Source organism: Vigna unguiculata, unplaced genomic scaffold (genome assembly GCF_037176805.1).
Source record: "Vigna unguiculata cultivar grain cowpea cultivar isolate G323 ecotype 2 unplaced genomic scaffold, ASM3717680v1 ptg000164l, whole genome shotgun sequence".
In the NCBI taxonomy this organism is placed as follows: domain Eukaryota; kingdom Viridiplantae; phylum Streptophyta; class Magnoliopsida; order Fabales; family Fabaceae; genus Vigna; species Vigna unguiculata.
In genome coordinates, this window is record NW_028196803.1 from 10,284 (window position 1) to 32,500 (window position 22,217).

The 22,217-nt window shown below is 33.4% G+C and overlaps 3 non-coding genes across 3 annotated transcripts; 1 reads left to right on the forward strand and 2 right to left on the reverse strand.

Moving 5' to 3' along the window:
- Window positions 1-11,216: 11,216 nt before the first annotated feature.
- On the reverse strand, window positions 11,217-11,289 carry TRNAF-GAA (transfer RNA phenylalanine (anticodon GAA)). The gene has a single exon. It is a non-coding gene; the product is annotated as a tRNA-Phe (tRNA).
- A 1,836-nt stretch (window positions 11,290-13,125) lies between these two features.
- TRNAT-UGU (transfer RNA threonine (anticodon UGU)) lies at window positions 13,126-13,198 on the forward strand. The gene has a single exon. It is a non-coding gene; the product is annotated as a tRNA-Thr (tRNA).
- A 1,105-nt stretch (window positions 13,199-14,303) lies between these two features.
- Window positions 14,304-14,391, reverse strand: TRNAS-GGA (transfer RNA serine (anticodon GGA)). Its single transcript has one exon. It is a non-coding gene; the product is annotated as a tRNA-Ser (tRNA).
- Window positions 14,392-22,217: the final 7,826 nt, after the last annotated feature.

Genomic DNA, 22,217 nt, shown 5'->3' on the forward strand with positions numbered 1-22,217 from the left:
CAAGCCGTGTTTGCAGTTTTCATTGCACACGGCTTTCCCTATGTATACATCTAAACCTTAATTACTTGCCTAGCAAAAGACTCTAAGAAAGTGAAATATAATATTTAATTCATTAACCCCGAATCTTGACTCTGACTACATGAGCATTTCAAAATCCTATATATAGATATAGAAGACTAAAAAAAATGATTTTTTTATCCTCATTGAATAAAAAGAAGGAAGTTCGTTTTATCAATTTACACCGATTTAAAAAATAACATAACCTATTTTCAATTATAAATAATTGACGAAATCGTTTCTTAAAAGAATATCCAAATACCAAATACGACCTCTATAAAACCTACGCAAAGTAAAAGAAGTTCTTGGAAAAATCAAAGAAAAAAGATCTTCTTCTGTAAAAAATTCTTGCAATAATTTTTCTGAACTTAATTTTTTCAAATAAATGCGCACAGTACTTTTATGCTTACGAGCCAAAGTTTTTATACAAGAAAACCGAAGTATATATTTTATTTGATAGAAACTCTTTTTTTTTGCAGATCCATTGTAATAATGAGAAAAATTTCTGCATATGCGCAAAAACCGGTCAATAATATCAAAATCAGATAAATTGGCCCAAACCGGCTTACTAATAGGATGACCCATTACATTACAAAATTTTGTTTTAGCCAATGATCTCATTAGAGGAATAATGGGAACTATTGTATCAAGTTTTTTTATAACAATTTTAATAAGAAATGAATTTTGCAACATTTGACTTCGTACTACTGAAAGATTTAGTGGAATACTTAAAAAATAGCCTAAAAAGTGAAATGAATACTGAGATAATTCGTTTATATAGATCGTTTCTAGTCCAGCCCAAATATCAAAATGACATTGCCATAAATATATAAAATAGTATTTCCATTTATTTATCAAAAAAGGAGTATTCTTTAAAACCAGAATTGATTTTCCTTGATATCTAACATAATGGATGAAAGTATCCTTAAAGAAGAAGAAAGTATATGAACAATTCTTAGTAGATACTTCTACAAGATGTTTTATTTTTTCATAGAAAAAAATTCGCTCAAAAAAAACGCGAAAATGTTTTAACTGTAACTGAGAGGATTTGTTACGTAGAAAAAGAAAGATAGATTCATATTCCCATACATATAAATTATATAGGAACAAGAAAATTCTTCGATTCCTTTTTGAAAAAAAAGTAAAAATCCATTTTTTTGGAGGAAAAAGACTATTCCAATTATAATAGTAATAAAAAAACAACCTTATTAAATGAAAGAAAGAGACATCTTTTATCGAATATCGCAGGATTTGAACCAAGATTTCCAGATGGATAGGATAGGGTATTCGTATATCTGACTTATGATTTAAATATATCAGTTGATCTTCGAAAAAGGGAAAGATCGAATGAATTGATTGAAAATTTTTATAAGATTTTACGATTTCTAATCCCCTTAAGGAAGAGCTAAATAATTGTAGAGAAAATAGAATCTCCACGACGATACCAAAACCTTCTAATATTATTTGAGAAAAAAAATGATAATTATAACCCACAAAAGTATTTTTTTTAGAATCATTAACAAAAAGAATGAAATGAGTCTGTTGATACATTCGAGTACTTAAACGTTTTACAATTAGTAAACTAAATTTATTGTTATAATCGACATTTTCTATAAAAAAGGACTCATGAGCATAAGCTAGTCCATAAATAGATTCCCGAAAAAAAAGTGGGTATAGGATGTCCTGGTATCGAGATCTACGGAGTTCTAAATATGCTTGATATTGCTCCATTAAAAAAAAAAAAGTCTATTTGGTCAAACAAAGAATCAGAGATTCATTGGATTATCAAATGATACATAGTGCGATATGGTCAAAACAGAAAATTATAGGTATAAATATATACCTAGAGAAGTAAAACCCATTAACGGACTCTCTCTAATCGATTTTTTGCCTAATTTTTGTTCTAGGATAACGAGCTAATTAAGAATCCTTTATTTTTTTTTTACCTAATCGCTCTTTTGATTTTGGAAAAAATATCTTTATCAATATACTCTTTCTTTTACACATTTATCGCTACCCCAAAATACCAAAAGATAATGGAAAATAGCTATATAGTTAGGACTCATAACAAAAATAAACCATTCACCAGAAAAGCTTTTCCCACATCAAGCACTAACCTATTTTTAACGTACAATTAGATGGGGTAATGATCCAAATAAAAAATAAATGAAAGCTCGATGCTTTTTGTTTCCCTATTAGAATTAGAACCACCAAGTTCTATCCCTTTATTAATCAAACCCAACGGAATTTTTTTTGTTACGAGCCAAAAATTCAAACAAAAATTTGAGCTGGATCCTAAAAGAATGAAATATTTTTAGAATTCTTCATTGATACGACATGCTACTTTTTCCAGTCATTCCTTTCTGGATCAGTCGTGGTTTTACAAGCTCTACCGATAGTATCGACGAACCCATTGCTTCATAGAAATGCGTAAAAAATAGAGTCGCTCTTAAAAGCCGAGTACTCTACCATTGAGTTAGCAACCCCATTACAATTTAAAAAATAAGGTGGATATTTATACCCAATCGCAATCAAAAAAATAAAATTACAAAATTGAATTGTCTAAAAAACTAAAAAAAGATATACCACCTATTTAAATACTATGTTCTTGAAATACTATGTTAGAGTTATCCATTATTATTATATATATAAGACTATATATATATTGGTATATATAGATCTAATATTTTCGTATATATATTCGTGTTTACCTTTCAATTCACTTACTTATTCATTAACAAAGTTTTTCTTGTTTGTCTCGCAGAAAGAAAACCAATGAACCTACCATTTGATGAAGTAATAACGCCTATTTAACGTAAGTAAGGTGATCAATTTATTCACGATCGGATTATATTTATTTGATACAGTGTTGTCAATATTAGTATTGAAAAAAAAATACAATCGAATAAATACAATCGAATTAATAAGATTTTCAATCTTATTAATTCGATTATTAGTATTATGTTAGAATTACTTATAAGAAAAATTATTTAAATATATATATATCTTTTTTTATTCTAAAATGATATTCTAAACTAAAAAAACGTATAAAATTATAGAAATATAGAAATCAATAGGAAAATACAAATTTCATATAGAAATGGAACAACTTCCCTATTATGTGAAATTCACATCGAAAAAGGCAATAGCCAGTTTCCCTTATAAATTGTAATCACTTTTTTCGTAAAATATCGTCTACTTACTATGCTTCTATTCCAATACGAAAGATAGAAATCTGTTTAATAATTAAGTATCTTTGTATTCGGCTCAATCCTTCTTTTAGGAAAAGATTGTGCCGAGTTTAATTGCAATTAATCCAAAGTATCCATTGCTTCGAATTCAAATAGTATCCATTGCTTCGAATTCAAATTTGATCTCCTTCCATACTTCGCAAGCAGCAGCTAATTCAGGACTCCATTTGCTAGCCTCACGGATAATTTCATTACCTTCACGAGCAAGATCACGTCCTTCATTTCGAGCCTTCACACAGGCTTCAAGAGCTACTCGATTAGCTACAGCACCTGGTGCATTTCCCCAAGGGTGTCCTAAAGTTCCTCCGCCAAATTGAAGTACGGAATCATCTCCAAAGATTTCGGTCAGAGCAGGCATATGCCAAACGTGAATACCTCCCGAAGCAACAGGCAGAACACCTGGTAGAGAAACCCAATCCTGAGTGAAATAAATACCACGACTTCGATCTTTTTCAACAAAATCATCACGCAGTAAGTCAACAAAACCTAAAGTGATATCTCTTTCCCCTTCAAGTTTACCTACTACGGTACCGGAGTGAACATGATCTCCACCAGACAAACGTAATGCTTTAGCTAATACACGAAAGTGCATACCATGATTCTTTTGTCTGTCGATAACTGCATGCATTGCACGATGTATATGAAGAAGTAGACCATTATCTCGGCAATAATGAGCCAAGCTAGTATTTGCAGTGAATCCCCCTGTTAAATAATCATGCATTACGATAGGAACGCCTAATTCTCTGGCAAATACAGCTCTTTTCATCATTTCTTCGCATGTACCCGCAGTTGCATTCAAGTAATGCCCTTTGATTTCACCTGTTTCAGCCTGTGATTTAAAAATCGCTTCAGCACAAAATAAGAAACGGTCTCTCCAACGCATAAATGGTTGGGAATTCACATTTTCATCATCTTTGGTAAAATCAAGTCCCCCACGAAGACATTCATAAACAGCTCTACCATAATTCTTAGCGGATAACCCCAATTTAGGTTTAATAGTACATCCTAATAGGGGACGACCATACTTGTTCAATTTATCTCTCTCAACTTGGATGCCGTGAGGCGGACCTTGGAAAGTTTTAATATAAGCGGTTGGGATTCGCAAATCCTCCAGACGTAGAGCACGCAGTGCCTTGAACCCAAATACATTACCGACAATAGAAGTAAACATGTTAGTAACAGAACCTTCTTCAAAAAGGTCTAAAGGATAAGCTACGTAAGCAATATATTGATTTTCTTCCCCAGCAACAGGTTCGATGTGATAGCATCGTCCTTTGTAACGATCAAGACTGGTAAGCCCATCGGTCCACACAGTTGTCCATGTACCAGTAGAAGATTCGGCGGCTACCGCAGCACCTGCTTCTTCAGGTGGAACTCCAGGTTGAGGAGTTACTCGAAATGCTGCCAAGATATCAGTATCTTTGGTTTCATACTCAGGAGTATAATAATTCAATTTATAATCTTTAACACCAGCTTTGAACCCAACACTTGCTTTAGTCTCTGTTTGTGGTGACATAAATCCCTCCCTACAACTCTTGAATTAAGAATTCTTGAAACAATAAGGTCTACTCGATATGACTTAGGAGTTAATGAAATCTTTTACAAAAATCAACTACTATTATCAATTAATCCCAAAGGTTCGTTATGTTATTATTAAATTAAACGATGGTATTTGATTTGTCAAATACATCATTATTGTATACTCTTTTCTATGTATGGCGCAACCCAATCTTTTTTTTTTTTCAATTTGATCTTATTTTTTAATTTTGAAATCGAAAGATCTAATCTAAATAATAATAATAATTTATTCTTAATCTTGACAGTGATATATGTTGTCTATGTAAATCCTAGATGTAAAAATAGGCAGCTTTCTCCCCGGAAAATAAAAAAAGAGGTCAAAAAATAGGGAAACAGAGGGTAAGTCTAAAAAATTGTCTACTGAGGAAATACGAAAGCCAATGATAAAAAAAATGAATTCTAAATTAAGGTACAGGTTCGAATTCCATACAGAATATAGATGATATTTTCTAGAATGATAGAAAAAAAGAAAAGACTTTCGAAAGATTTTATCCAATTGAAATTTTCAAAATAACTGCAGTAAGCTTAAGAATTCAATAATTGAATTTGAATAAGTAAGTAAACAGTTAAAGAGGATTGATGGAATAGTACCAAAAAAATGGAGTACTAACTCCCATTTCTTATTTCTTTTTGAATTAACCGATCAACTTGCTTTCTTATCGAACATTTCTTTTTGATTTAAAAACTTTTTCGGAAAAAAAAATTGGCTTTTGATATGCGAATAAATCCTCCTACTTCCGGTCCTGAAGTTTCTTCGATTGAAAAAAAAAATCTGGGACATATTGACCAAATAATTGGTCCGGTACTAGATGTAGCCTTTCCCCCGGGGAAGATGCCTAATATTTACAATGCTCTGGTAGTTAAGGGTCGAGATACTGTTGGTCAACAAATTAATGTGACTTGTGAAGTACAACAATTATTAGGAAATAATCGAGTTAGGGCTGTAGCTATGAGTGCTACAGATGGTCTAATGAGAGGAATGCAAGTTATTGACACAGGAACTCCCCTAAGTGTTCCAGTAGGCGGAGCAACTCTAGGACGAATTTTCAACGTGCTTGGAGAGCCGATTGATAATTTAGGTCCTGTAGATACTCGTACAACATCTCCCATTCATAGATCTGCGCCTACCTTTATACAATTAGATACAAAATTATCTATTTTTGAAACAGGAATAAAAGTAGTAGATCTTTTAGCTCCTTATCGTCGTGGAGGAAAAATAGGACTTTTCGGTGGAGCTGGAGTGGGTAAAACAGTACTTATTATGGAATTGATCAATAACATTGCCAAAGCTCATGGAGGTGTATCTGTATTTGGCGGAGTAGGTGAGCGTACTCGCGAGGGAAATGATCTTTATATGGAAATGAAAGAATCTGGAGTAATTAATGAACAAAATATTGCAGAATCCAAAGTAGCTTTAGTATATGGTCAAATGAATGAACCACCCGGAGCTCGTATGAGAGTTGGTTTAACTGCCCTAACTATGGCGGAATATTTTCGAGATGTCAATGAGCAAGATGTACTTCTATTTATCGACAATATCTTCCGCTTCGTTCAAGCAGGATCTGAAGTATCTGCCTTATTGGGTCGAATGCCCTCTGCTGTGGGTTATCAACCCACTCTTAGTACTGAAATGGGTTCTTTACAAGAAAGAATCACTTCTACCAAAGAAGGGTCCATAACTTCTATTCAAGCAGTTTATGTACCTGCCGACGATTTAACTGACCCTGCTCCTGCTACGACATTTGCACATTTAGATGCTACTACTGTACTATCAAGAGGATTAGCCGCCAAAGGTATCTATCCAGCAGTAGATCCTTTAGATTCAACCTCAACTATGCTCCAACCTCGAATCGTTGGTGAAGAACATTATGAGACTGCGCAACGAGTTAAACAAACTTTACAACGTTACAAAGAACTTCAAGACATTATAGCTATCCTTGGCTTGGACGAATTATCCGAAGAAGATCGCTTAACCGTAGCAAGAGCACGAAAAATTGAGCGTTTCTTATCACAACCTTTTTTCGTAGCAGAAGTTTTTACCGGTTCGGCTGGAAAATATGTTGGTCTAGTAGAAACAATTAGAGGGTTTAATTTGATTCTTTCTGGAGAATTAGACGGTCTTCCTGAACAAGCCTTTTATTTGGTAGGTAATATCGATGAAGCTACTGCGAAGGCTACGAACTTAGAAACGGAGAGCAATTTGAAGAAATGACTTTAAATCTTTGTGTATTGACCCCCAATCGAATTGTTTGGGATTCAGAAGTGAAGGAAATCATTTTACCTACTAATAGCGGACAAATTGGAGTATTACCTAATCATGCGCCTATTGCCTCAGCTGTCGATATAGGTATTTTGAGAATACGTCTTAAAGACCAATGGTTAACAATGGCTCTGATGGGGGGGTTTGCTAGAATAAATAATAATGAGATAACTGTTTTAGTAAATGATGCGGAAAAGGGTAGTGACATTGATCCACAAGAAGCACAGCAAACTCTTGAAATAGCAGAAACTAATTTGAATAAGGCTGAAGGCAAGAGACAAACAATTGAGGCAAATCTAGCTCTTAGACGAGCTAGAACACGAGTAGAGGCTATCAATGTTATTTCATAACAAGTTGAAATTGATGCGTCCCAATATCCGAAAACAATAAAAAGAAAAAAGAAACAGTCAGAAGAAAAAAGTAAGTAGAAAAGCTTATTAGATACCACAGTCAAAGGTATCTAATAAGTTATAACTATACCTTACCTACTATTGGATTTGAACCAATGACTCCCGCCGTATGAAAGCAATACTCTAACCACTGAGTTAAGTAGGTAATTTAGGACTCCTCCTCAAAAAAAAAAAAAGAAGAGTACCCATCTATCAGATTAATTGATTATAAATGTAAAATTACTGATAAGCAATACCAACCCCCGTTCAAGGGATTCGATCATGTAATATTCATCTTGACAAGCAATTATCTTCATACTATGATAAAATATGTATCAAAAACACAAGGGCTGTAGCTCAGTTAGGTAGAGCACCTCGTTTACACGAGCGCCAATGCTTTTTTTCAGAGGAGTTCATCTTGTAATTAAAAAAGTTTATCTTATAGTAAGAAATCGGTGTCTTACTCCATTTTAAGGAACAAAACAAGAGAACACTAGCCTGACAAAGGGTTTAGCCATAAAATCGAATCCATAATTGATTTGAGATATTGATAAGGTGAATACCCATTTCTCGTCAATGCTAAACATAAAGGGTATAGGGACCTAAAAAAGATTATCTTTTCTTCCTATTTTATGAACTTTAAGGTGTATGAAGTGTCATTTCTTATCTTCTATTTTAATTTTAGTAGGTGGATAAAGAGTCCATTTAACTTAAGTTGATCTAGGCCAGAAGCAGACCTACGTCAAGATAATCCTTCTTTGAAACACTTTGGTAGTGCTCTTTGATTGTTATACAAATAAAAAAGAAGAGCATAGGGAATCATCTCTTTATTCTTTACTGTAAAAAAAAAAAAAGATGGTGGACTAACTAATATTTTTATCAGTTAATGAAAAAGCTCAATGCAAAAAAAAATGCATGTTGGGTTTTGAAAACAATTTAAATCATTTAGATAATAATTAGTTTGATCTGTTTTACCGAGAAGGTCTACGGTTCGAGTCCGTATAGCCCTAATATTCCTACAGATACTAATAATATTAATACTATTTTGGATCGAATAGATCTCATTACTAAGACTATTACTAAAAAAAAAACAATTTGTAACTTTCTATTCGAACATATTCATATTCGATAGAATAATATTAATATTAGTATATTCAGCTAGTCTAAAAAAATGGAGACTTTAGACTAAAAATGAAAATGAATTTGGTATATTTTCTACATTCAGAGGAGTACTTTTATGTTTCTTCTTTACGAATATGATATTTTTTGGGCATTTCTAATAATATCAAGTTTGATTCCTATTTTGGCATTTCTAATTTCTGGAATTTTAGCCCCCATTAGCAAGGGACCGGAAAAACTTTCTAGTTATGAATCCGGAATAGAACCAATAGGCGATGCTTGGTTACAATTTCGAATCCGTTATTATATGTTTGCTCTCATTTTTGTTGTTTTTGATGTTGAAACGGTTTTTCTTTATCCATGGGCAATGAGTTTCGATGTATTAGGGGTATCCGTATTTTTAGAAGCTTTCTTATTCGTGCTTATCCTAATTGTTGGTTCAGTTTATGCATGGCGAAAGGGGGCATTAGAATGGTCTTAATTCTTGACTATTTAGACAATTAGAAAAAAAAATATTGAGACAATTATGAATTCCATTGAGTTTCCCTTACTTGATCAAACAACCCAAAATTCAGTTATTTCAACGACATTAAATGATTTTTCAAATTGGTCAAGATTATCCAGTTTATGGCCGCTTCTTTATGGTACGAGTTGTTGCTTCATTGAATTTGCTTCATTAATAGGATCACGATTCGATTTTGATCGTTATGGACTAGTACCACGATCGAGTCCTAGGCAGGCGGACCTAATTTTAACAGCGGGCACTGTAACTATGAAAATGGCCCCTTCTTTAGTTCGATTATATGAACAAATGCCCGAACCTAAATATGTTATTGCTATGGGAGCCTGTACAATTACGGGGGGGATGTTTAGTACCGATTCTTATAGTACTGTTCGAGGCGTAGATAAGCTAATTCCTGTAGATGTATATTTGCCGGGCTGTCCACCTAAACCGGAGGCCATTATAGATGCTATAACAAAACTTCGTAAGAAAATATCTCGAGAAATATATGAAGATCCAATGAGTTTTCAACGAGAGAATAGATGTTTTACTACCAACCATAAGTTTCATGTTGGATACAGTACTTATACTGACAATTATGGTCAAGAATTTTTCTATCAACCGCCATCTACTTCAGAGATATCGTCTGACACATTTTTTTAAAGTACAATAATAAAAAGCAATTCCTTTTTTAAAAATTTCATCGTATTTTAAAAATTTCATCGTAATAGAAAATACTAATACCAAACTCATAAAAAAAATTTAGGAGAAGCAAAAAATGCAAGGTCGTTTGTCTTCTTGGCTAGTCAAACATGGACTAATTCATAGATCCTTGGGTTTCGATTACCTAGGAATAGAGACTTTACAAATAAAGCCCGAGGATTGGCATTCCATTGCTGTCATTTTATATGTATATGGTTACAATTATCTACGTTCTCAATGTGCCTATGATGTAGCACCCGGAGGACTCTTAGCTAGTGTATATCATTTTACAAGAATAGAGTATGGTATAAATCAACCCGAAGAGGTATGCATAAAAATATTTGTATCAAGAAAAAATCCCAGAATTCCTTCGATTTTTTGGGTTTGGAAAAGTGCGGATTTTCAAGAAAAGGAATCTTATGATATGTTGGGAATCTCTTATGATAGTCATCCGCGTCTAAGACGTATTTTAATGCCCGAAAATTGGATAGGATGGCCTTTGCGTAAAGATTATATTGCTCCAAATTTTTATGAAATACAAGATGCTCACTAAATGATAAAAATAATAAACTAATCCAAACTTCTGCAACCCCAGTCAAAGAATATAAGTACACTTCTGTTATAGATCAGACAAAATAATTGATTGACATTAAATCAGGCAGAGTAATGGAAGTTGCATTCAGATATTATTATGTGAGAAATCACAAAATTCAGAAATAATAGAATGAATAATTATAGGGTTTAAAATAGGATGGATAGGAGTTTCTTAAGATTCTAAAACAAAAACAATACTGAGTTCTTATCAGCCAAGCCAATAAAAGAAATAGGATGAACTGCAAAAATTCTTTATCTTTATAATAAACTAATTCTTTATCTTTATAATAAACTATATAACGTGCACATCACCATCAATTATACGGCCACGAAAAAAAAAACACAAAGAAAAGGGCTCGATTCTATTTTGGTAATCCTTCTCAGATGAATTCTTAATATTCTCACTCCACCCCAGAACTTCGACTTTTAGGTCTTTTAACCAACTAATTAAACCACTCGAATATTATGGAAATAGAAACCTTTTTTTGTATCGCAGAAAAAAAAGGAAAAAAATAGATAAAGAATTCATTATCTATATATCTATATCTATATATATATAGATACTATAGATAAGCGAATATACCTAATAAAAAATTGCATCTATTCTTTAATCATCTAGGAAAAGTATATCTACAGATACCTAAATAGATCAAAGAAATATGTTATGTATCAGAATCTAGAAGAACACAAATTTGTATGAGTATCTATCCCCCATATTCATTAAAATGAATATGGGGGATAGATACTCATACAAATGAATCTTGTGTCAGGAACCAGATTTGAACTGGTGACACGAGGATTTTCAGTCCTCTGCTCTACCAACTGAGCTATCCCGACCATTCTTGAAGCTTAATACTTTGATTTTAAAAGATTTTTAAAATCTATGTTAATGAATCTATATCAACTAAGTAAAAAAAAAGTTTGTAAGTGAGTTTCCGCAGTAATAATTATTTTTTATTGTTAATCGTTAATTACGCATATGAAAATTCCTTGCTAAAAAATAAGATATTAATTTATACATTTCTGATTAAAAAAAATTCTATGTGTTTCACATATATATTTATATCTATTCCAAAACTCGTCCCTTGTCATTATGATAGATAAGAAAATTATGATAGATAGGAAATTGATGAAAATAAAAATTCCAATTTCGTTGGGAAATAATAAATCGAATAAAACACATAAATAAGGACTTCAAGATAGAGAGGATATAGGAAAAAAATTAGAAAATGAAAAAGTATTTTTGGGGATAGAGGGACTTGAACCCTCATGATTTCTTAAGTCGACGGATTTTCCTCTTACTTTCAATTTCATTGTTGTCGGTATTGACATGTAGAATAGGACTCTATCTTTATTCTCATCTGATTTATCAGTTCTTCAAGGGTTTTAGCCGATTATGATGAAGTGAATAATTTCATCAATAAATATTCCATCTTTTCTTCAACTTCGAATTGATTTGATTCACATTTTTCATTTGTGAATATTTTTATCACAAATAGATCTTCAATAATAAAATAAAAAGTAACAAATTGAAAGAGTATTTCAGTATATATATATGTTTCTAAATGTTTATCTTTGATCCATTCCTGTAATTTTGGTGAAAGGATTCTTTTACTAATGCAATAAAAAAAGTCGTCAATTTCGTTTGTTAGAACAGCTTCCATAGAGTCTCTGCACCTATCCCTTTTTTATTATCACTTTCTGAATTTTTATTTGTTTTCAGAAAACAGGATTTGGCTCAGGATTGCCCATTGTGAATTCCAGGGTTTCTCTGAATTTGAAAATTATTACTTGGTAAGTTTCCATACCAAAACTCAATCCAATTAAGTCCGTAGCGTCTACCAATTTCGCCATATCCCCATCTTTTTTTTTATTTGAATCTGATTATAATAGAATGCTTTTTTTTTCATTTCTATTATGAGAATTATGCGGGAACTTTTGAATTCATTAAATACATATTATTTTATTAAATATTAAAAACCCCTTTCTCCAATTTTATAGATTTTATTTCATCTATATTGGATACCTTTATTTGTTTGAATCAGAACTAATTCTAATATCTATATATTAACAATTCAATATACACAGATATAGACCACATATCTACTTATCTTCTATGTACCTACTTATCTTCTTTTTTCATACAATTTAGAATACTCGAATGGTCGATTCTTTTTTTTTTTTTGTTTTTGCTTAAAAAAAAAAAGAAAATAAACAATCCATTTATTCATATACAATTTATATAACTAAAACGAATCTAGTGGCTAAAAAAAACCATTCTTTTAATTGAATATAATATAGAATTAGACATTTACTTAGAAATATGGAATTCCTTAATAAATATTTACTAAAATTTATATTTATTCAAATTTACTTTAAGTACTAATAAATAATCTTTTTGAAAGAAATCAATTTAATAATATATATCTAGAATAGTAGATCGAAATAAATTATATTAAATAAATTATATTAATATAATATTAATTATTATCTTGCACTTTATGTTATCAGATAAAATAAATAATAGAAATAATAAAAATTGGGTTTGATTTTCTATATTTTCTTTCTCTATTTTTGATGTTTGTATTAATTTGAATTTTGTTATAAATAACTAAAAATTGATAACTAAGATCCCATTCAATTCTTCTGCATATGTATATTTCGTTTACATTAGCCGGTTTAGCTCAGAGGTTAGAGCATCGCATTTGTAATGCGATGGTCATCGGTTCGAATCCGATAACCGGCTTTTCTCTATTTGTTTTTTACATAATTGATAATATCTTTTTTAGAAATAAAAAATTGGGAGAGTTCGATCTCTGCGGAAGAAATCAAGAAATTAACCTACTTTTTTGTATTCTTTTATATACAATAAATTCGGATATTGATAAAATTCATCTAATTCTTCTTTGTACTATAAAACTTTAGTAGATTTCGCTTCATTTAGAATTCTATAATATTTTTCATTTCGTTTAGTTTTCATTTCGATTTATAAGATTTTTCATTTTAAAAAAGGAGTTTTTATGTCACGTTACAGAGGACCTCGTTTCAAAAAAATACGTCGTCTAGGATATTTACCAGGACTTACTAGTAAAAGGCCAACAGTCAAAAACGAATTTCGAAATCAATTGCGCTTCAGTAAAAAATCTCAATATCGTATTCGTTTAGAAGAAAAACAAAAATTGCGTTTTCATTATGGTCTTACAGAACGACAATTGCTTAAATACGTTCGTATCTCCGGAAAAGCTAAAGGATCAACTGGTCAGGTTTTATTACAACTACTTGAAATGCGCTTGGATAACATACTTTTTCGATTGGGTATGGCTGCGACTATTCCTCAAGCCCGCCAATTTATAAACCATAGACATGTTTTAGTTAATGGTCGTATAGTGGATATACCAAGTTATCGTTGTAAACCTCAAGATATTATTACAGCAAAGGATGAACAAAAATCTAAAACTCTTATTCAAAATTATTTTGATTCAGCCCCCCATGAGAAATTGCCAAATCATTTGACTGTTCACCCTTTCCAATATAAAGGTTTAATTAATCAAATAATAGATAATAAATGGGTTGGTTTGAAAATAAATGAATTACTGGTTGTAGAATATTATTCTCGTCAAACTTAAACTTAACTAAAATAACAAGAGTTTTTTTTACAAGGATTTTCTGCTATTCATATATCATAGACATGGATATGCGAAAATTTTTATTCCTTGCCCACCCGTTATCCACTATTTTTTGTATTACCGAAAAATGAGGAATATAAAGTTGTCCATATCAACAAACAAATTTGAAATATGAAATAATGGTATGCATTGGGATGAGTAATATTGATGAATTTGGTAAAGATTCGGAAAGAGAGGGATTCGAACCCCCGGTAAACAAAAAGCCTACATAGCAGTTCCAATGCTACGCCTTGAACCACTCGGCCATCTCTCCTATATAATGATGCCCAGAAACCGGTTGAATGTTGAATAGTGAATCAATCCTATTTTTCATAAATGCATAAAACCTATTCAAACTATAAAAATACAAAGTAAAATTAAAAAAAAACCTCCTACAAGGTCTTAGGATAAACAAATTTGATTGATGAGTTCATTTTTACGTTATTTCGCACTGTATTATAATTATACAATTCCTTTATTTGTGGGATTGATTTCTCACACCATGATTAATTAAATTATAGAATGGATTTCTACCTATGCCTAGATCTCGGATAAATGAAAATTTTATAGATAAGACCTTTTCAATTGTAGCCAATATCTTATTACGAATAATTCCGACAACTTCAGGAGAAAAAAGGGCATTCACTTATTACAGAGATGGTGTGATTTGATTCCATTTTTTTTGACCGATTTCGGTCAAAAAAAAATGGAATGGAAAAACCCCACGCGTGTTGAAGGTGAAATTTGTAAATAAAAGGATTAATTCCTTCTGTCGTGTATCCTCGATTAATGAAGCCTTATATGCTTGAATTTTAGGTTTCTAGTATTAAGCGAAAGGTTATACCTATACTTATGGGGTTAGGTCAACCCCAAATTACTAGTACTGATAGGCAACATTGGGAAAGAAGCACTACGCTTGGGAATCAAGGACACGAAAACTTTGTATCTATCTATATCCATGGCTTATCGAGATTGGGACTAACAGGAATGGTTGGGACAATAAATATCCATCTCGTTCATATTTTGGATACCCATAGAACCATCGAAGATTATTGAGGTGACTAATTCCAGGAAATTAAGCAGCGTAGAGGACAAAGAAATTGTTGAAGTTCTTATTTTTTTTTATCAAGTACCTACATACTTAATGTTAAGAAATAATTTTTGACAGGAAGGTTGGCTAGAGATTTATTGTAAAAACACTAGCTCTGTTCAGTTGAGAATGAGAATACTGGAATATTTTTTGATTTGATGGATTTTTCTCATTACACACATAAGGGGGGAGCCGTATGAGATGAAAATCTCACGTACAGTTCTGGAGCGGAGATTCTTTGAACCGAATGACGACCGTAACGGATGTCAGCTCAATCTGAAGGAAATTATGCAGAAGCTTTACAGAATTATTATGAGGCTATGCGACTGGAAATTGATCCCTATGATCGAAGTTATATACTTTATAACATAGGCCTTATTCACACAAGTAACGGAGAACATACTAAAGCTTTGGAATATTATTTTCGGGCGCTCGAACGAAACCCATTTTTACCCCAAGCTTTTAATAATATGGCCGTGATCTGTCATTACGTGCGACTATCTCCACTATAGAAAGAAAAAAGAAAAGAACAAGCAAATCCACAAATTTTAATATAAGAAATATAGAAATATAAATAATTATAAATAAGAAAGGCTTTCTACATATATATATCGTTCAAAACAACGATTTTTATCAGCTGTAGCAAAGAAACTTCATAGAAGTAAAAATATGAAGAAATCGATATGTCTAGATACCCTCTTTTTCTATGGATAAAAGATCTAATTGATAAAGGAAGCATCGTAAGGATCAATTAACACGGTTTTCAATCGATATAATAAAAACTGCTTCCTTATCTCATGATAAATAAAGAAGTCAGGAATCCACTTATGTAATAAAAAGGATCCCCTGGTATTTTGAGCAGCGGTGTAGTATCAAATCCCAAAGATAGAAAGTATTTTCTCTTTACTTATAAGAACTTATAAGATAAGAAAGAAAAAACTTTTACCAAGATTCTATAGAAATGAATCTATCATATATTTTTGTATATGATATATAAAATCGAGATAGTTACCTTTCAGAAAATTAGAATTAGGGCGTTAATGCCAATGCTTGATTCCCTTTTCTGAAGGTAGGAGAAAAGATAAAACTAAAAAAAAAGATGAAATTCTTTGAAATTCTTTATTTATTAGTAAAAATGAAAGTTTGAAACTCATATTAATAATTTCTTTTTTTCTTTTAGTTAACTTCAAGATAATAGAACAAAAAAAGAATTGACTACTGAGCCGTATGAGTCAGGAAATTCTCAAGTACGGTTCTAAGGAAAGGAATTGACTCACCTATTTCGACCGAGGAGAACAGGCCATTCGGCAGGGAGACTCAGAAGTTGCGGAGTCTTGGTTTAATCAAGCCGCTGAATATTGGAAACAAGCTATAGCTCTCACCCCCGGTAATTATATTGCAGCACAGAATTGGTTGAAGATCACAGGGCGTTTTGAATAAGAACACTCTGTTTCTTTTTTTTCTTATATATTTATCTATCTATATAAAGATATAGATAGATAAATATATATTGTTATAAATTCTTGTTTCTTGTCCCTATCAAATTCAAAAATCATTTCTATAGGAACGACCAATCACATAATTTAAATATATCCCTTCTAATTTTGTTCGATTTTGTCTAGTATTTCATAGAAATAAACGAGATGTGGATACAGTAGATAATTTTCTCCTTTTTTCTGTTATTTAAACTAATATTCAATCAAATTAAGAAAAGAGACCTTCAAAAAAAGAAATAAAATATAGGTATATTGCCTAATAATGAATGCTAATGCCTGCTCAATTTGAAATAGAGTACATACTTATACTTTATCTAAAAAAAAAAATAAAATCTAAGGAATAGAATTAGAATAAAATCTGAATACATTTGATTAGGCTGCACGAAAAATTATTGAACTTCCATTCAGAGTTCCCAAAAAGGTCTTAGAAGATTAAAATAGGTCCGTTGAGCGCCTCACTCTTATGTCATAATAGATTCGAACACTTGCCCCGAATTGACTTCGAGATCATAATTGTTCTAGTGAAAAACTAAAGAAATGAAATTTACTAAGATATCCAATACATGAGAGATAGGAGAGAACAAAACTCAATAGAAACATCTCTAATAAGTTCACTAATTCTGTTTTATGTTGGCAGGTCTCTTTGTATGTGTTGTCTGGAAAGAGGAGGACTCAATGATTATTCGTTCACCGGAACCAGAAGTTAAAATTTTGGTAGATAGGGATCCTATAAAAACTTCTTTTGAGGAATGGGCAAAACCTGGTCATTTCTCAAGAACAATAGCTAAGGGACCAGATACTACTACTTGGATCTGGAACCTACATGCTGACGCTCATGATTTTGATAGCCATACTAATGATTTAGAGGAGATTTCCCGAAAAGTTTTTAGTGCGCATTTTGGCCAACTCTCTATCATCTTTCTTTGGCTGAGTGGCATGTATTTTCATGGTGCTCGTTTTTCCAATTATGAGGCATGGTTAAGTGATCCTACTCACATTAGGCCTAGTGCTCAGGTGGTTTGGCCAATAGTGGGTCAAGAAATATTGAATGGTGATGTAGGGGGGGGGTTCCGAGGAATACAAATAACCTCTGGTTTTTTTCAGATTTGGAGAGCATCTGGAATAACTAATGAATTACAACTCTATTGTACTGCAATTGGTGCATTGGTCTTTGCAGCCTTAATGCTTTTTGCTGGTTGGTTTCATTATCACAAAGCTGCTCCAAAATTGGCTTGGTTCCAAGATGTAGAATCTATGTTGAATCACCATTTGACAGGGCTCCTAGGGTTGGGGTCTCTTTCTTGGGCAGGACATCAAATACATGTATCTTTACCGATTAACCAATTTCTAAATGCTGCAGTAGATCCCAAAGAGATACCACTTCCTCATGAATTTATCCTAAATCGGGATCTTTTGGCTCAACTTTATCCGAGTTTTTCCGAGGGAGCAACCCCATTTTTTACCTTGAATTGGTCAAAATACGGAGAATTTCTTACTTTTCGTGGAGGATTAGATCCAGTAACTGGAGGTTTATGGCTGACCGATATTATACACCATCATTTAGCTATTGCAATTCTTTTCTTGATAGCGGGTCACATGTATAGGACCAACTGGGGTATTGGTCACAATATAAAAGACATTTTAGAGGCACATAAAGGTCCATTTACAGGCCAGGGTCATAAAGGTATATATGAGATTCTAACAACGTCATGGCATGCTCAATTATCTATTAATCTAGCTATGTTAGGCTCTTTGACCATTGTTGTAGCTCACCATATGTATTCTATGCCTCCTTATCCATACCTAGCTACTGACTATGGTACACAACTGTCATTGTTTACACATCACATGTGGATTGGTGGATTTCTCATAGTCGGTGCTGCTGCGCATGCAGCGATTTTTATGGTAAGAGATTATGATCCGACTATTCGATACAACGATCTATTAGATCGTGTCCTTAGACATCGTGATTCAATCATATCACATCTTAACTGGGTATGTATCTTTTTAGGTTTTCACAGTTTTGGTTTGTATATTCATAATGATACCATGAGCGCATTAGGGCGCCCTCAAGATATGTTTTCAGATACTGCTATACAATTACAGCCGATCTTTGCTCAATGGATACAAAATACCCACGCTTTAGCACCTGGCACAACAGCCCCAGGTGCAGCAACAAGTACCAGTTTGACTTGGGGAGGTGAAAATTTAGTAGCAGTGGGCGGTAAAGTTGCTTTGTTACCTATTCCTTTAGGAACTGCGGATTTTTTGGTCCATCATATTCATGCATTTACAATTCATGTAACAGTATTGATACTCTTAAAGGGTGTTCTATTTGCTCGTAGTTCACGATTGATACCGGATAAAGCAAATCTAGGTTTTCGTTTCCCTTGTGATGGACCTGGAAGAGGGGGGACATGCCAAGTATCCGCTTGGGATCATGTCTTCTTAGGACTATTTTGGATGTACAATTCAATTTCCGTAGTTATATTCCATTTCAGTTGGAAAATGCAGTCAGATGTTTGGGGTAGTATAAGTGATCAAGGGATAGTAACTCATATCACAGGAGGAAATTTTGCGCAGAGTTCCATTACCATTAATGGGTGGCTTCGTGATTTCTTATGGGCGCAGGCATCCCAGGTAATTCAGTCTTATGGTTCTTCATTATCTGCATATGGTCTTTTTTTCTTGGGTGCACATTTTGTATGGGCTTTTAGTTTAATGTTTCTATTCAGCGGGCGTGGTTATTGGCAAGAACTTATTGAATCCATTGTTTGGGCTCATAATAAATTAAAAGTTGCTCCTGCTACTCAGCCCAGAGCCTTGAGCATTGTACAAGGACGTGCTGTAGGAGTAACACATTACCTTCTAGGTGGAATTGCCACAACATGGGCATTCTTCTTAGCAAGAATTATTGCAGTAGGATAATAGCTAGGAGGATTTGAAAATCATTATGGCATTAAGATTTCCAAGCTTTAGTCAAGGCTTAGCTCAAGACCCCACTACTCGTCGTATTTGGTTTGGTATTGCTACCGCACATGACTTCGAAAGTCATGATGATATTACTGAGGAACGTCTTTATCAGAATATTTTTGCTTCTCATTTCGGGCAATTAGCAATCATTTTTCTGTGGACTTCCGGGAATCTCTTTCATGTAGCTTGGCAAGGTAATTTTGAGACATGGGTACAGGATCCTTTACATGTAAGACCTATTGCTCATGCAATTTGGGATCCTCATTTTGGTCAACCAGCTGTAGAAGCTTTTACTCGAGGGGGTGCTCTAGGTCCTGTTAATATAGCCTATTCTGGTGTTTATCAGTGGTGGTATACAATCGGTTTACGTACTAATGGGGATCTTTATACTGGAGCTATTTTTCTATTAATACTTTCTATTATATCTTTAATAGCAGGTTGGTTACACCTACAACCAAAATGGAAACCGAGTGTTTCGTGGTTTAAAAATGCCGAATCCCGCCTCAATCATCATTTGTCAGGACTATTCGGAGTAAGTTCCTTGGCTTGGACAGGGCATTTAGTTCATGTTGCTATTCCGGGGTCCAGGGGGGAATCCGTTCGATGGAACAATTTATTAGATATCTTGCCGCACCCCGAGGGATTAGGTCCATTTTTTACAGGTCAGTGGAATCTTTATGCTCAAAACCCAGATTCCAATAATCATATATTTGGTACCCCTCAAGGAGCAGGAACTGCTATTCTAACACTTCTCGGAGGATTTCATCCGCAAACTCAAAGTTTATGGTTAACTGATATTGCACACCATCATTTGGCTATTGCGTTTATTTTTCTAGTTGCTGGCCATATGTATAGAACTAATTTCGGGATTGGTCACAGTATTAAAGATCTTTTAGAAGCACATACTCCTCCGGGGGGTAGATTGGGGCGTGGGCATAAGGGTCTTTATGATACAATCAATAATTCAATTCATTTTCAATTAGGTCTTGCTCTAGCCTCTTTAGGGGTTATTACTTCCTTGGTAGCACAACACATGTACTCTTTACCTGCTTATGCGTTTATAGCGCAAGACTTTACTACTCAAGCTGCCTTATATACTCATCATCAATATATAGCAGGCTTCATTATGACAGGGGCTTTTGCTCATGGAGCTATCTTTTTTATTAGAGATTATAATCCAGAGCAGAATCAAGATAATGTCTTGGCAAGAATGTTAGACCATAAAGAAGCTATCATATCCCACTTAAGTTGGGCTAGCCTCTTTCTGGGGTTCCATACTCTGGGACTTTATGTCCATAACGATGTCATGCTTGCTTTTGGTACTCCGGAGAAACAAATTTTGATTGAACCTATATTTGCCCAATGGATACAATCTGCTCATGGTAAAACTTCCTATGGGTTCGATATACTTTTATCTTCAACGAACAGTCCGGCGTTCAATGCGGGACGAAGCATATGGTTGCCTGGTTGGTTAAACGCTGTAAATGAGAATAGTAATTCTCTATTCTTAACAATAGGGCCTGGAGACTTCTTGGTTCATCATGCTATTGCTCTTGGTTTACATACAACTACTTTGATTTTAGTAAAAGGTGCTTTGGATGCGCGTGGTTCTAAGTTAATGCCTGATAAAAAAGATTTTGGTTATAGTTTTCCTTGTGATGGCCCGGGACGAGGCGGAACTTGTGATATTTCCGCTTGGGACGCATTTTATTTGGCAGTTTTCTGGATGTTAAATACCATTGGATGGGTTACTTTTTATTGGCATTGGAAACACATTACACTATGGCAGGGTAATATTTCACAGTTTAATGAATCTTCTACCTATTTGATGGGATGGTTAAGAGATTATCTATGGTTGAACTCTTCACAACTTATCAATGGATATAACCCTTTTGGTATGAATAGTTTATCAGTCTGGGCATGGATGTTCTTGTTTGGACATCTTGTTTGGGCTACTGGATTTATGTTCTTAATTTCTTGGCGCGGATATTGGCAGGAATTGATTGAAACTTTGGCATGGGCTCATGAACGTACACCTTTGGCTAATTTGATTCGATGGAGAGATAAACCAGTGGCTCTTTCCATTGTGCAAGCAAGATTGGTTGGACTAGCCCACTTTTCCGTAGGTTATATATTTACTTATGCAGCCTTCTTAATTGCCTCTACATCGGGCAAATTCGGTTAATTGAATTCTTTATTATATATATCTGGCAAGAATCTCATTTCCTTCTATAGGGAAGAGAAGCCACTTATACATCTAGGATCCGACTTCTATCATTGATGCTAATAGCAAATTAACCATTATGGCAAGGAAAAGTGTTATTCAGAGGGAAAAGAAGAGACAAAAATTGGAACAGAAATATCATTTGATTCGCCGATCCTCAAAAAAAGAAATAAGCAAAGTTCCGTCGTTAAGTGAGAAATGGGAAATTCATGGAAAATTAGAATCACTACCGCGTAATAGTGCACCTATACGTCTTCATCGACGTTGTTTTTCGACCGGAAGACCGAGAGCTAATTATCGAGACTTTGGATTATCTG